This window comes from Phyllostomus discolor, chromosome 4, assembly GCF_004126475.2.
Source record: "Phyllostomus discolor isolate MPI-MPIP mPhyDis1 chromosome 4, mPhyDis1.pri.v3, whole genome shotgun sequence".
Taxonomy (NCBI): domain Eukaryota; kingdom Metazoa; phylum Chordata; class Mammalia; order Chiroptera; family Phyllostomidae; genus Phyllostomus; species Phyllostomus discolor.
The window spans coordinates 35,724,608-35,736,792 of record NC_040906.2 but is presented as its reverse complement, the minus strand read 5'-3'; positions in this window follow the sequence as shown (position 1 = coordinate 35,736,792).

Here is a 12,185-nt window from a genome sequence, read left to right as displayed (position 1 = left end):
AATACAATTAAAGGCAACTGGGTAAGATTGCCAGCCATTCCATCTCCTTGACTTCCCCTGTTGATGCCAAAGGTAGACTTTTTCAGCCTGTCTAAAATATGACAGAGTCCTAGGCGTGTTTTTAATTTCTGAGCGAATCACAATTAGTGAGTATAGTGGATGCTGTGGGTGTTCTCCCTGGGTCCCTTTACCAGGCCCATCCACTGTCCTTTGGCTGCTGTGAGTATTGGTTGCTAATGACCCATGACTGGCCCCCCACTCCTCTTCCAGAGAATTGCTGATGCCAGCTGCATCTCCCTAGAGGTTGCGATCCACCAGCTAGAATCAGGCAGTGAGTGATGGGTATGGAGCTACAAATGGCAGGCCACCTCACATCAAAGCAGAGGGTCATCATTATTTTTGTGATGTGATCCCATGGAGCAGGTCAAGCCTAGCTTGTATATAGGACCACATCTTTGCTCAGCCCTTTCCTGCTTGTCACACCTCCCCTGAAGAGCTTTCCTTGAGAAGCACCCCTTCAATAACTTCACACACCACAATGCTTTAGGTTTTGATTCTAGGGTGTTTGGGCCTTTGACAGTGAGTTTGCCCATGTGTTTTAACTTATTTTGTGCTGATGTATTGTACAATACCATAGAATTGTTAACCAGAATTCCACTGGAAAACAATAAACTGTTCTCTCTGAATTGCTGAAGTCTGTTCTATTAACCCTTTATAAACCTTTGTAACAGATGGAAAGTTCCTTCAGTTCAGTAGTGTTCTCGGTGCTGCCTTTCTCCATCAGCTTACACAGGAACATGGGCGGCAAAAGACTGGAAATTTGAACTCAGTGACTGATTTCTACTCCATTCCAATTTTAGGTACTTTTCTAGTATTAATTCTATTTATAGTACTCCCTATAAAAGCCCGGCTTTTCAAGTTAGAACGATGTCCTGCCACAATAGGAATAATTATTGTGGCCTTAGTTTGTGGTAGTCATCTGGGAGACACAGCAAAAGATTTTCACTGGGAATCAAACAGTGCATCCAAGTCTGCAGTGGAGTATATTTTCAGGGTCCTCTGTAATTAGAAATGTGCTTGTGCAAATGTCTGAAAATCTACTGGTTTTAAAGGAATTGGCCTGGAGCCCATTCCAATCCAGACCAAAAAAAAAAAAAAAAGCAAAATTTGAAGGTCTTTTTGTATTGCTACCAGCTCATGGTGTAAAGGTGGGCTGATTCAGCAACTGGATGAATGGTGATTCTAGCTGACAGGCGCAGTCCTCGAGGAAATGTCAGGTTGACCCTGCTGCTTAGTAAAACAGCGCATAAATAGAGGTGATGGGAAAGGACACAGGGAACAAATATTATTTCTGTTGGGTGGGAAATATACATGATTCCACAGTGGAAGTGTGAATCCTTCACAGACATCAAATCTGTGCTTTGAACAAAACGTATTGTCCAAATATGCTGACTGGTGCACCGAATTGGATATTACTGATTCTCAATATAATACTTTGGGCTAAAAAATTAGTTCTTTGTTTCCACCATGCTATTGCTTATTTATAATCAGTATCTTTTAATTAAATCTAAAACATTCTTTTTTAAAGCAAGCAGGTGCTTGCTATTTTCTATTTAGCCATCTGATGTTTATTTTGGTTTAATTTCCAAATGTTCACAAGTGATTTTTGCTGTACTTGGAGGATCTAAAGTTGTTAGCATTTAATCTTTGAATGTGATGCATCCATTTGAAGATCAGTACTAAAAAGTCAGGTAATGATTTTTAATACTATATAATTTATAGCTGATGTATAAAAAAATCACAGAATTTTACGTTCTAACACTTTCCCCAGGGATTCTGTTTCAAAAACCCCACTGCTTTTTAAGGAAATATAAACCATTTTCTTGTTGAATTTCAAAAAAAAGAAGCTTGGAACTTGTCATTCATTATCAAGAAAGTAGAGATGATTATTCCAAATCTTTTCCCACTTGGCATATTATTTTCATGACACTCAAAAGGGTTAGATAACATAAGAAGCATCTCTGAAAGTAGGTACTTTGTATCCTGTTTGATAAAAGGGAAGCAAACCTTGGTGAGTTGAGAGAGACAGAATTAGCCCTAGCTGGTGTAGCTCAGTGTGCTGGCCTGCAAACCAAAGGGTAGCCAGTTCAAATCTCAGTCAGGGCACATGCCTGGGTTGCGGACCAGGTTTCCAGTGGGGGGTGCATGTGAGGCAACCACATATTGATGTTTCTCTCCCTCTCTTTTTCCCTCCCTTCCCCTCTCTCTTAAAATAAATAAATAAATAAATAAATAAAATCTCTTTAAAAAGAGGAAAAGAATTACTTCAGAAATTCAGAAAGAAAATCTGAATTATTCCCTACTATTTTCCCTATGGCCTTCATGTATTTTATAGCCATCTCTGTCTAAATGAAAAATCTGTTAAATTTTTGAAATCAGGAATGGTGGTACTAACAAAATGTTTGTCTAAAATTGTATTATTAGAAAAACTGAAAATATAAAAATGGACTTCAAATTTTACATTTTAATTTACTGTTAGAATGTTTTATCTTCTAACTTTTATATTTGTAATATTTATTAAAAAGAAAATCAATGGAATTAGAAATTTAAAAATCTCATAAGAATAAAATACTGACTAGTTCATACATCTCTAGTAGCATTTTTCTAGGTCAGAAGTTGGTAGGGCAAGAAATTAGTGGTAGGAGTACTTATAGAGTGACTTTATAATTTCTGACTTGGTTTAATCTTTTGATTTAAAATTTAATGATTTTCTCTTTTTATTTCTTTCTTGCCCATTTATAGAAATGAACTATAATTATTTGAGCTGAAGCTAGAGCTTTGCTATCAGTCTCTTATAGGAATTTAACCGAGCAATTGTTTGACAGATAAATAATTTTTAGGTCATTAAACAAATTGATCACCCGTGAATAAGTATTTTTGTAGATACACATGTGGGTGATGTATGGAAAAACAGACATGGATATAACAGAAGCACTGAAATAGTTAAGCCTCAATTATATGCATCCATAAGAAAGGCAAAGGTAATCCAAGAGACAGATACTTCAGAAATGACCTGATATAGTAACATGCATTTTATAATTGTTAGAGCATGTTTTTCCATAATTAAAATGTTTAAGAGTAACATCAAAGTTAATTTGTATTCTCTGAGTTTCCACTAACTAATAATATAGTGGGGCCATATAAAAATGCTCAGTGTTGGAGGTCAGACAATCTAGAAATAAAACTTTAATTTTATGCAGTTAATTTACTAAGGGAATAAGCTACATCTCAGTAATTGAGAATTATCTCCAAGCAGAAAAAAAATACAAAAATAGAATAGCTACGAAACAAAACAGTACAAAAGTCCTCAAGTCTTATAATGTAAGTCTCCAAGTAACACATAATGGTAATTATTTCATTGGGTGCATATAGTATTTGCTAAATTAAGTCATGTAGATTCCCAAATCGTATAATATGAAATCTACTGTGACTGTACTGGGAGAGAAGGAAACTGCATATTAACAAGTTACAAACCTGCCACCTTTCCTCAGTTTTCCTGGGGGCCATCCCTAAGATGTACAGGATTCCAGGCAAATCTTTTTTTGTAAGATTTATATCTGTACAAAAAGATCGATTTAAAAGAGTGTTATAAAATTCATGGGCCTATGTAAGGTATGGTAATTTTCAGTAAAGCTTTTGAATAATGGGTAAAGTAGAACTATGTTGCATTTGTTTATTGTAGAATAGTTGCACATAAAAGTTCTTCTTAGTAGCTGGTAGCTAGGCACTATATGTTCTTGTTCTTTATTGTCAAATGCATGGTTCCTGGCTAATTTCATATCTTTCAGCAGGTGAGAAAAAAGTAGCAATGCTGCTGTTATTCCCAATGCCACGGCTCTTTGGATTCTGTTTAAATTGAAACAATATAGATCTTCTCGCCTCTGTAGTTTCTAACACCATTTACTTAATGCTGGTTGCATCACTACTCATGAGTCTGTATCATTCATCATGTCATGAACACTGGTTTTCCATGACTGTTTCAAAAGTTGTTACTGTGCTTGGTTGATGATGACCACAAATGCAAGTCTTATCTAGTATATGCAGGAAAATGTAAATAATAAATTGTTTTCTGGTCATGTCAAATTTAGTGCTCAGAATTTTATAGTATCAACATAGAATGATATATCTTCCAACCACATCTTCTCTTGAACTCTTCAGGCAGTGATGATGACCTTCTTAGGATGTGGCCTGTTTTCATGGTGGCTTTACCCCGCCTTCTGCCACTTCTACCAGGAAGATAGGTCAGAACCATAGGAGATAAGAAGAGTGGCTCCATTTGTACAAGGAATGTCCATGCCTTGTCCAGTGTGGCTGACTTCAGGCCAGCCTGGCAGAGAATAACACCAAGACATGACATAAGACAAGAGAGGACATGGATTGAAGAATCACTATGCATAGGGTGAACAAAGATCTCAGAAGCTCTTGGAGAAGGTGAAGTAACCCTGGGAAAATAGCCTAACATGTGATGTGGAACCTGATGTGGAGCCCCAGGTAAGCCTGCATTTACCTTGCTCCCTTGGTGCTATAGACCAGAGGTGACACCTCTGTCCTAAGAACTCTGATACCAGCCCACACATGCGGCTGAAGCCTAGGGATGGGCAGTATACCATTGGTATCCTGGAGCCCTAAACTTGTCCTGTGTCCCTCAAAAATGCGAATTTCCACAATGCAGCACATCAGCACCATTCCAGAGGCCCAATTTCATTCAGACTCTTGTGGCTTCATGAGTTTTTCCCTGAAGGCCTTTGAGACATCTCGTTTACCCCTTGTATGGGGTAGAGGCTCAGACAATACTCTGAAAGGGAAAAATCACAGACTTCCTAATCTTCACTACAGGGAAATGTCTTAAAAATGCATCTCCAAAGGTTGCCTACTGGGACATGGAGGAGGGCACTTCAGTGGTAAGTGAGCAGTAATTTAAGAACACACCTCAAACTTGGAGACTAGGACCCACAGGGTCTTGAGTTAATTTGAGTTCTTGTCTGATGACACTGCAAGCCCTTGCTGGTCTCAGGCACTGAAAGGAAACTTTGAAACATTTTTTGGGAGGTGCCTTAAGGCATGGGACTCCCTAAGGAGCAAAGTGCAAGGTCCCTGCTTGCTTGGGTTTCAGGGTAGTATGGGATTTCCTCATAGCTTCTGTTGCAATTTGTCTCAGTAGCAATTGCCTCATTCAAGTTTGGGGTATATTCTTAAATTGCTGCTAAGTTACTACTAAAGTGCCCTCTGCCATGTCCCAGTAGGCAACATTTAGAGTTTTTTTTTTTTTAACAAGACATTGCCCTGCCATGAAGATGAGGACTTCTAAGATTTTAAGAGCAAACTATTGAGCGTGGGCTGGGAACCAAAGTGTCCCAGGTTCGATTCCCAGCCAGGGTACATTCCTGGGTTGCAGGCCATAACCCCCAGCAACCGCACATTGATATCTCTCTCTCTCTCTCTCTCTCTCTCTCTCTCTCTCTCTCCCTCCTTTCCCTCCCTAAAAATAAATAAATAAAAAAAATCTTTAAAAAAAAGTATGTTTTTTTAAAAAAGAGCAAACTACATATGATTCAAGTATACATTCATAACTTCATAAACATTCATATTATGTTTAATAGTTCATTTTCATTTCAGAATAGTGGACCAGCCTCTGAAGAGAAATCTTCAGCTTGTGGACTCCTCGCACAGAGAAAACTTTGCTCATGGAAATTGGGGCTATTATGGCTTCTGTGTTTTCCTTTAAAGTGATAAAGTGATGAAAGCAGAGCAACTTGTCACTTCAGTAGAAAAAATGTTGAATATATGAGTTTTGTGGGAGCTTCAGAAGTTGCAAGTTATGACTAGTAATGTAAGTCTATTTTTTAACATCTAGTCCCATTCCAAGAACAATGAAAGTTACTGAAAGCCTCTCTCTTTTTTGTACTTAGAAGAAACAGATATGAAAAATTGGTATTCTAAAGCCATAGATCAAACAGTATAGTTTAAAAACTTTAGAATGACAATAATTAGAAAGAAATGCATTTAAAAAATGCATCCTTTGTGGAAAAAGAAATAAAAATACCTTTTATTTCTTTGATGTTGCTATGGAGAAAAGATGTGGCAATGGTCAGAGGGTAAAACTTTATTCCTGTTCTGAAGTATAAATAAATTTTTGACTTCATTTTAAGTCTAATTGATTTTTTTGGCTTTTCTATTTTCTTCCTTTTCCTCCTCCCCCTTTTCCCTTTTTACCTTCTTATCTTTCTTCTTTTTTGGTACCCTTCCTTCACACATGAGCAATTTATATTAAAATCCTTTTGTGTCTCAGTAGTTCACTTTCTCCAGATGTTATTTACATTTACTTTGGAGAAAAATTAGTTGACCTTCTTCCAAAACAGGGAGTACAGCAGAACCCATTTGCTCTTAGAAAAGTGAATATTTCAGCTAGAACGATGGGTCTGATGCAAACTCTGCCCACAATTTAAAGTCCTTGGGATAATAAATAATCTGTTTTGGCCTTAGGGATAATTCATTGATGATCTCTTCGCTTATTCTTATGTAACTATTAGAGAAATAAAGAGCTACCCCTATGTAGCGGTGATACGGAATAACATAGACTCACATTTGCTACTAAGGAAGGAGCACCAAAAAGAATCAATGAGAAAAGCTAGGTGCAATAAGATCCTGGTTATTTAAATATAAAAAGGAAATATAGAGATATATGTGTATCTTTTAATATTTTTGTTTCCTGGAAGGATATGTAAGAAAACTCTTGACCATGGCTACTACTGGGCTATGGTGTTGGAAGAGGTGAGAAGGGGCTAGCTTCAATTTTTATTTAATATCCTTTTGCATCATTTGAATTTCCTTACCATACAGCACTATGTGGTAGGCAAAATTCTAAGACGGACCCAAGATTTCCCATATTGCTGGAGTACATGCTCTGATTAACCCCCAGATCTGTGAATATGATAGATTTTACTGTTGTGATTTTATTATGTTATATAATGTAACATTAAGAAAGATTATCCAGGTGTTCCTGACCTAATCACAGAAGACTTTTAGAGCAGAGTTTCTTTGGTAGCTTGAAGAAGGAGGAGAGGGGAGGGGAGGAGGAGGAGACGGGGAGAAAGAGGAGGAGGTGGAAGAGGAAGAGAAGTCATTGTCATTGAGTTGTCAGAGATTCAGAGCACAGGCAGTGCATACGCCATTGTTGGCTGGAAGATGGTGGGGACTACCTGGTAAAAAATGTGAGCAGCATCTGGGAGCTGAGAGAAGTCCCTGATTGATGGCCAACAAGGAAATGGGGACTTTTGACCTACAATTACAGGGAACTGAATTCTGCTAAAGAGAATGAGCCTCCAGACAAAAACTCAGCCCAGCCAATACTTTGGCTTCAGCCTCGTGAAAGATACACCGAGCAGAGAACCCAGCCACACAGGCTGGATATCTGCCCTCCAGAATGGTGAGCTGATAAGTGGGTGCTGCTTAATGCTGCTACATTTGCAGTAATTTGTTACACAGTTGTAGAAAACTATTAGTTTTCTGTATTATATTTAAGAAATAAAGAATTATAGTAGAAAGTATCTAAGCACTAAGATTACAGGCCATTTTTTCCTTAAGTATTTTTTGCTTAAATTAAAAACCTTAAAAAATGTTTTTTAAAAAATCCCAGCTCCTACTGTAAGGATAAGTGCTCTTATGAAGTTGCAATATAAAGTTGCTGTACCTAAAGAAAGTCAGGTTTGCTCATTGGTTTCCATTGTATATTTCTGTTTACTCATCCCTGTCCCATTCTGGAAAAGGTCTTATGTAACATTGTAAGTTAGAAATGTGTTTTCAGGAGGAAAAAAAATCCTTAAAATTAAACCAACAAAACAAAAACCCCAGACAAAACCAACTTGCAAACTTTTGTTAGAAGAGACTAAACAAGCAGCTGATTGCAGGGAATGCTGGGACTGCAGGAGGGAAGAGCAAGCCTGTGTGCCTGGTTACTATCTACCCAGTGAACCCACAGCCTCTCACAGGTCTTGACATACAGTAGGTGCTCCCTAGTTCCTTGTCAATTAAAACAAATGAATGCACTTGCTGTAAGTGTTGCATGTTAGAAACTACAGGTTTTCTTCCACTCAGACTCTCCCGTCCACCATTTTGTTTTGTACTTTAGAGCCGAGAAATTTCTATTCCTGTGTGCTCTTGAAGTCCACACACCTACCACTTCCGCAGTTTAGCTTCCTTCCATCTCTGTCCCAGACATTTATGATATTGTCACTCAGCCCAGCTAGGGTACCTCCATTAACTATCTTGAGTGACTATTTCTCAAATAACAATTTTCCTAAGGCTGAAGGTTTATTTTTCTTTCAAATTACTTGTTCCCTTTTGCTTTGTCACTATGAGTTTAAAATCTTTATGTAGGGGATTCTTAGCATTTTCTCCTTCCTCAATAGATGGTTTCTAGATGGCAGACATTCTTCTCTTAGTCGTCTGCCACAGCTGCAGAGCCAGCACAGGCTCTGGCACATCTAAATGCCCAATAAATGTAACAAGAGTTTGACAAAACAAAACGGAATACCTTTGGTGGGGAAATTTTCTTGTAGACAAAAACTGCCTGTGGTTATTGGATAATTCACCCCTACCTGCTTTTATTTAATCTCTGGAAAGTCTAGTTACAAGGTAGTTGGGAAAGATGTTTTGGGTGTCTGACAATAAAAAAGTGATGGTAGAAAGGAAAAAAAAGAGAGACAACTAAAGATTATTATGAAATTATACCCAGTGTACATCAGTCCTGTGTTCTCCGGTTAATTTAAAGGGCAACCTTATAAACTAAGATACTGTTTTTCTCCATCCTTTCTGGAAGGAGGGCTTCCTTTTACTATGTAGGGATTCTAAATTATTGATTTAAAGTCCCTAGGAAATTTTATTTTTCAAATAAGGGCACACTCACAATGTCTTTTCCTGCATGCCATTGAGATTCTGGGGACAATTAACAGTGGCCTTTGGAGAACACAGCTAACCTCTGTGCTTCTGTGGAGCTTCAAGTGGTGGTAAACATGTTTCTCCTTAACAAAGGACATCTTGCCTCTTGTGCTAAATCTGTAACAGTTTTCCCCCCAGACTCTGAGCTCTGAAGGCTCAATTTAGCATCCCCCAAAATTGAACTGTGTTTTTTCCCTTTAGTACCTCATTACGAACAATAAAGAGTTGAAGAATGGAGTGTTGGCTGGCAATTTTGCTATGATATATGGCAGAGCACAATTCAGACTTGCTTTTTTGTCATCTGTAGGACCTCTCGTTTATTGACAGGAGTAGATATTTTTCAGCTGGAATACAGAAACAGAACAGTTACATCTGGTGCTCAATTTACCAAAAATACCAATCTCTTTGACATCCAAAGGTTCTGCAGGTAACCCACAGGTAGTTAACAACGCTAATAACAGCAAGTGGTGCTTTCTCACTAGAGAACCTTAGCCACCTTTCAGTGTGATCTGTGCCTGTTCGCTCAGGGCATTAACTATGCAGCTTTAACGCTGATCTTTCCACAAATTCAGTAAGCAGTGAGAGAAAATTTCTTGTACGTTCTGGCTGCAGTCCTTTCCCATTTTATATTCCCCTAAGAAGGTTACTGTGCTTTTTCTCAAGGCAAATCCAATCCTGTTACTAGCTTTGAGGCTCGTATCTGTGCCTCAGGGTGGAGAAGGAGAACCAAGAGCCTTCACATTTACAGACCGGGAGTCAGAAACTGTGGTCTGTGTCAGGGCTACATCCCGAGAGCAGACGGTTACGACTGGTTTGCATGATACTTAAAGTGATTTGAACTAGTTGCCAAAAATTAAAGGCGAGGAGGATTTCATGTAAAAAGAAATCTCGATTTTGGCCCTTCTTAAAAGAAGTTGATGTTTTGGCCACACTGGGCCTGATTTTTGACCTGGCAACTGGAGTTGGGTAATGGCTGGCAGGTTACCCCAATCCAGGATGACTCCCAGAATGTACCACCTGTTTCTGGAAATTAAAAAAGGTACCACTTCTGGGTGGAGGAGTTAGAAGCTTGAACCATCAGAGAGGATATGGTCCACATGCAATAGCTCTGGCAAAATTGCTGCCACCTCCTCGAGACATTTTCCTCATCGTGAGCTCCTGCGGGCATTTGAGTTATGACCACTGCCAAAGCTTTGGGAGAAGTCTGCCTGCAGCGTACGTCTTGATGAAAGAGGCTGGCCTAGAGGGTTTTCTTCGGTTGCTTGACCACAGAAATGGAGACTCCAGCATTGGTTGACTTAGCTCTTGTTTCCCTTGAGAAGACAGTTGGACAATTTTGTAAAAATTATAATCAGAGGCTAGGTCTCCCTATCCTCAAGGTTCACCTTACTTGCTGAACCTCAATACTCTCCTTGTCCCCCCGCCCCCAACCCCCATGCTGAGTTGCCATTTGTTCATTTTTTTTTCAGCCTATGAGAGGATGTGTCTAGGAAGGATATAGTGATTTTTCTGGCATGATGCAGGGATATGACTCCTTTAACTTAGAGAATTTGAGGCAGGCTTCTTGTGCCATCTTTGAATTAGACCATCTCAGCATCTATCTCTGTTGACAACCTGACATTATTAAACCATGCTTCAAAGTGAAACCTGCAGTTACTGACAGTGGACAATGTCAAGGAGCTTTGGAGTCCCTCCATGGCCTCAGCAAACCTGAATAAAATAGTCTCTGTGTGACTCCCCAAAAACCATGAGCTGCTTTTTCTTAGCATTGTTATGGCAATCATCAAAATTGTTTGTGTAGTGTAGCTATATGTGATACTTGCTGTACAAGGGGCAATCAAATGAAATTAATACTATACCATCTAGGAGCTTATACAGTGATTCATCACTAAGCTCAATTGGGTGATACGATTAGGAGCCTGTTCTGGCAAGAGCATGGGTTTCAGATGCGTTGGGCATTGACTCTGATCCTCAGCAGTTGGACAAGCCTTTTAACTCTGTGACCTTCAAATGAAAAATAGTTAAGTTGTAACGTGATGAGCGAGAACTTAGAATGGCTAAGAACTTTGGAGTTTCCTCCCTCCTCCATCTTATTAGTTGGAGTAAATTAACTTCAAAGGTCTCAGGTGTGAAAATAGCACCTTCTTAATAGGATTTGTTCAATTAAATCAGACAGTGCTTACGTCTAGCTTGTGGTAGGTACACAGTACCTGACCATTGGAGATCCCTGCCTGGTACAACATAAGCTATCCAATATGTTGGTTTCCTCTCCCCCATGCTTGTGTCTCACTGCTTTGGGCACGAAGAATTTTAGCAAATGGGAGGGACAAGTTGTTGCATTGCTCAATAAATATTTATTGGCTTGATTTTACAGTGGAATGTCTAAACGTATGAATATCAAGCTTTTTTTGCCAAAGGTGTGGCTTCATCATTGGGAAGTTTGACTGGAGAGTTAAAAATAATTTAAGTATTTCAAATGCTTCAGGACAATGCACTGGTTAAAACAAAAATAAGAATGTGTCTTTAATAAGGGAATTGCTGCCTGTTGCCTTTAGGAATGAGGTCCTGGTTACAGAAGTCTTTATCTTAAGACCCAGATCAAGCAGAATACAAAGGTCACAATGCCAATTTCATCTGAAACTTGCTTTGCCGAGTCTGAGCCTTGGTGTTTAGGAAAAGGCTGGTGGTTGCTATGGAACTGTTCATAATGATTGCTGCCTATACCTCAATTCCTCATACTCTCCATCTCCAATATAAAATCACTTAGACTTGGGCTGTAGGGCAGTAAACAAACTTTCGAGCAAGAATTAACTGAGCTTGGGCATTAGTGTCTTAATGGAGGAAATGACTTTCAATATAACCTTTCCAAACACCAGCAGCAGCTTGGCCATGTCAGGAGAGCTTCTAGTTTCCTGATAGTGGACTGAAATGCATGAAATTCAGACCTCGATCTTTTGGTCGAGCAGTGCCAAAAGCAAAAACATTTTGGGCTTTCATCACACAATAAATGTGAAAAACCTTTACTTTGTGCAAAACTGGCCTCAGTGTGGGTGCTTTATTTTCACATATATAAAGAAATTCAGCTATATACTAGATTCCTAAGTGGAAAGAGGAAAATATTCCTGTTGAAATATTTATGTCTATATATTTTAAAAATAAAATCTTGTAGAAAAGTGACATCTTTACTA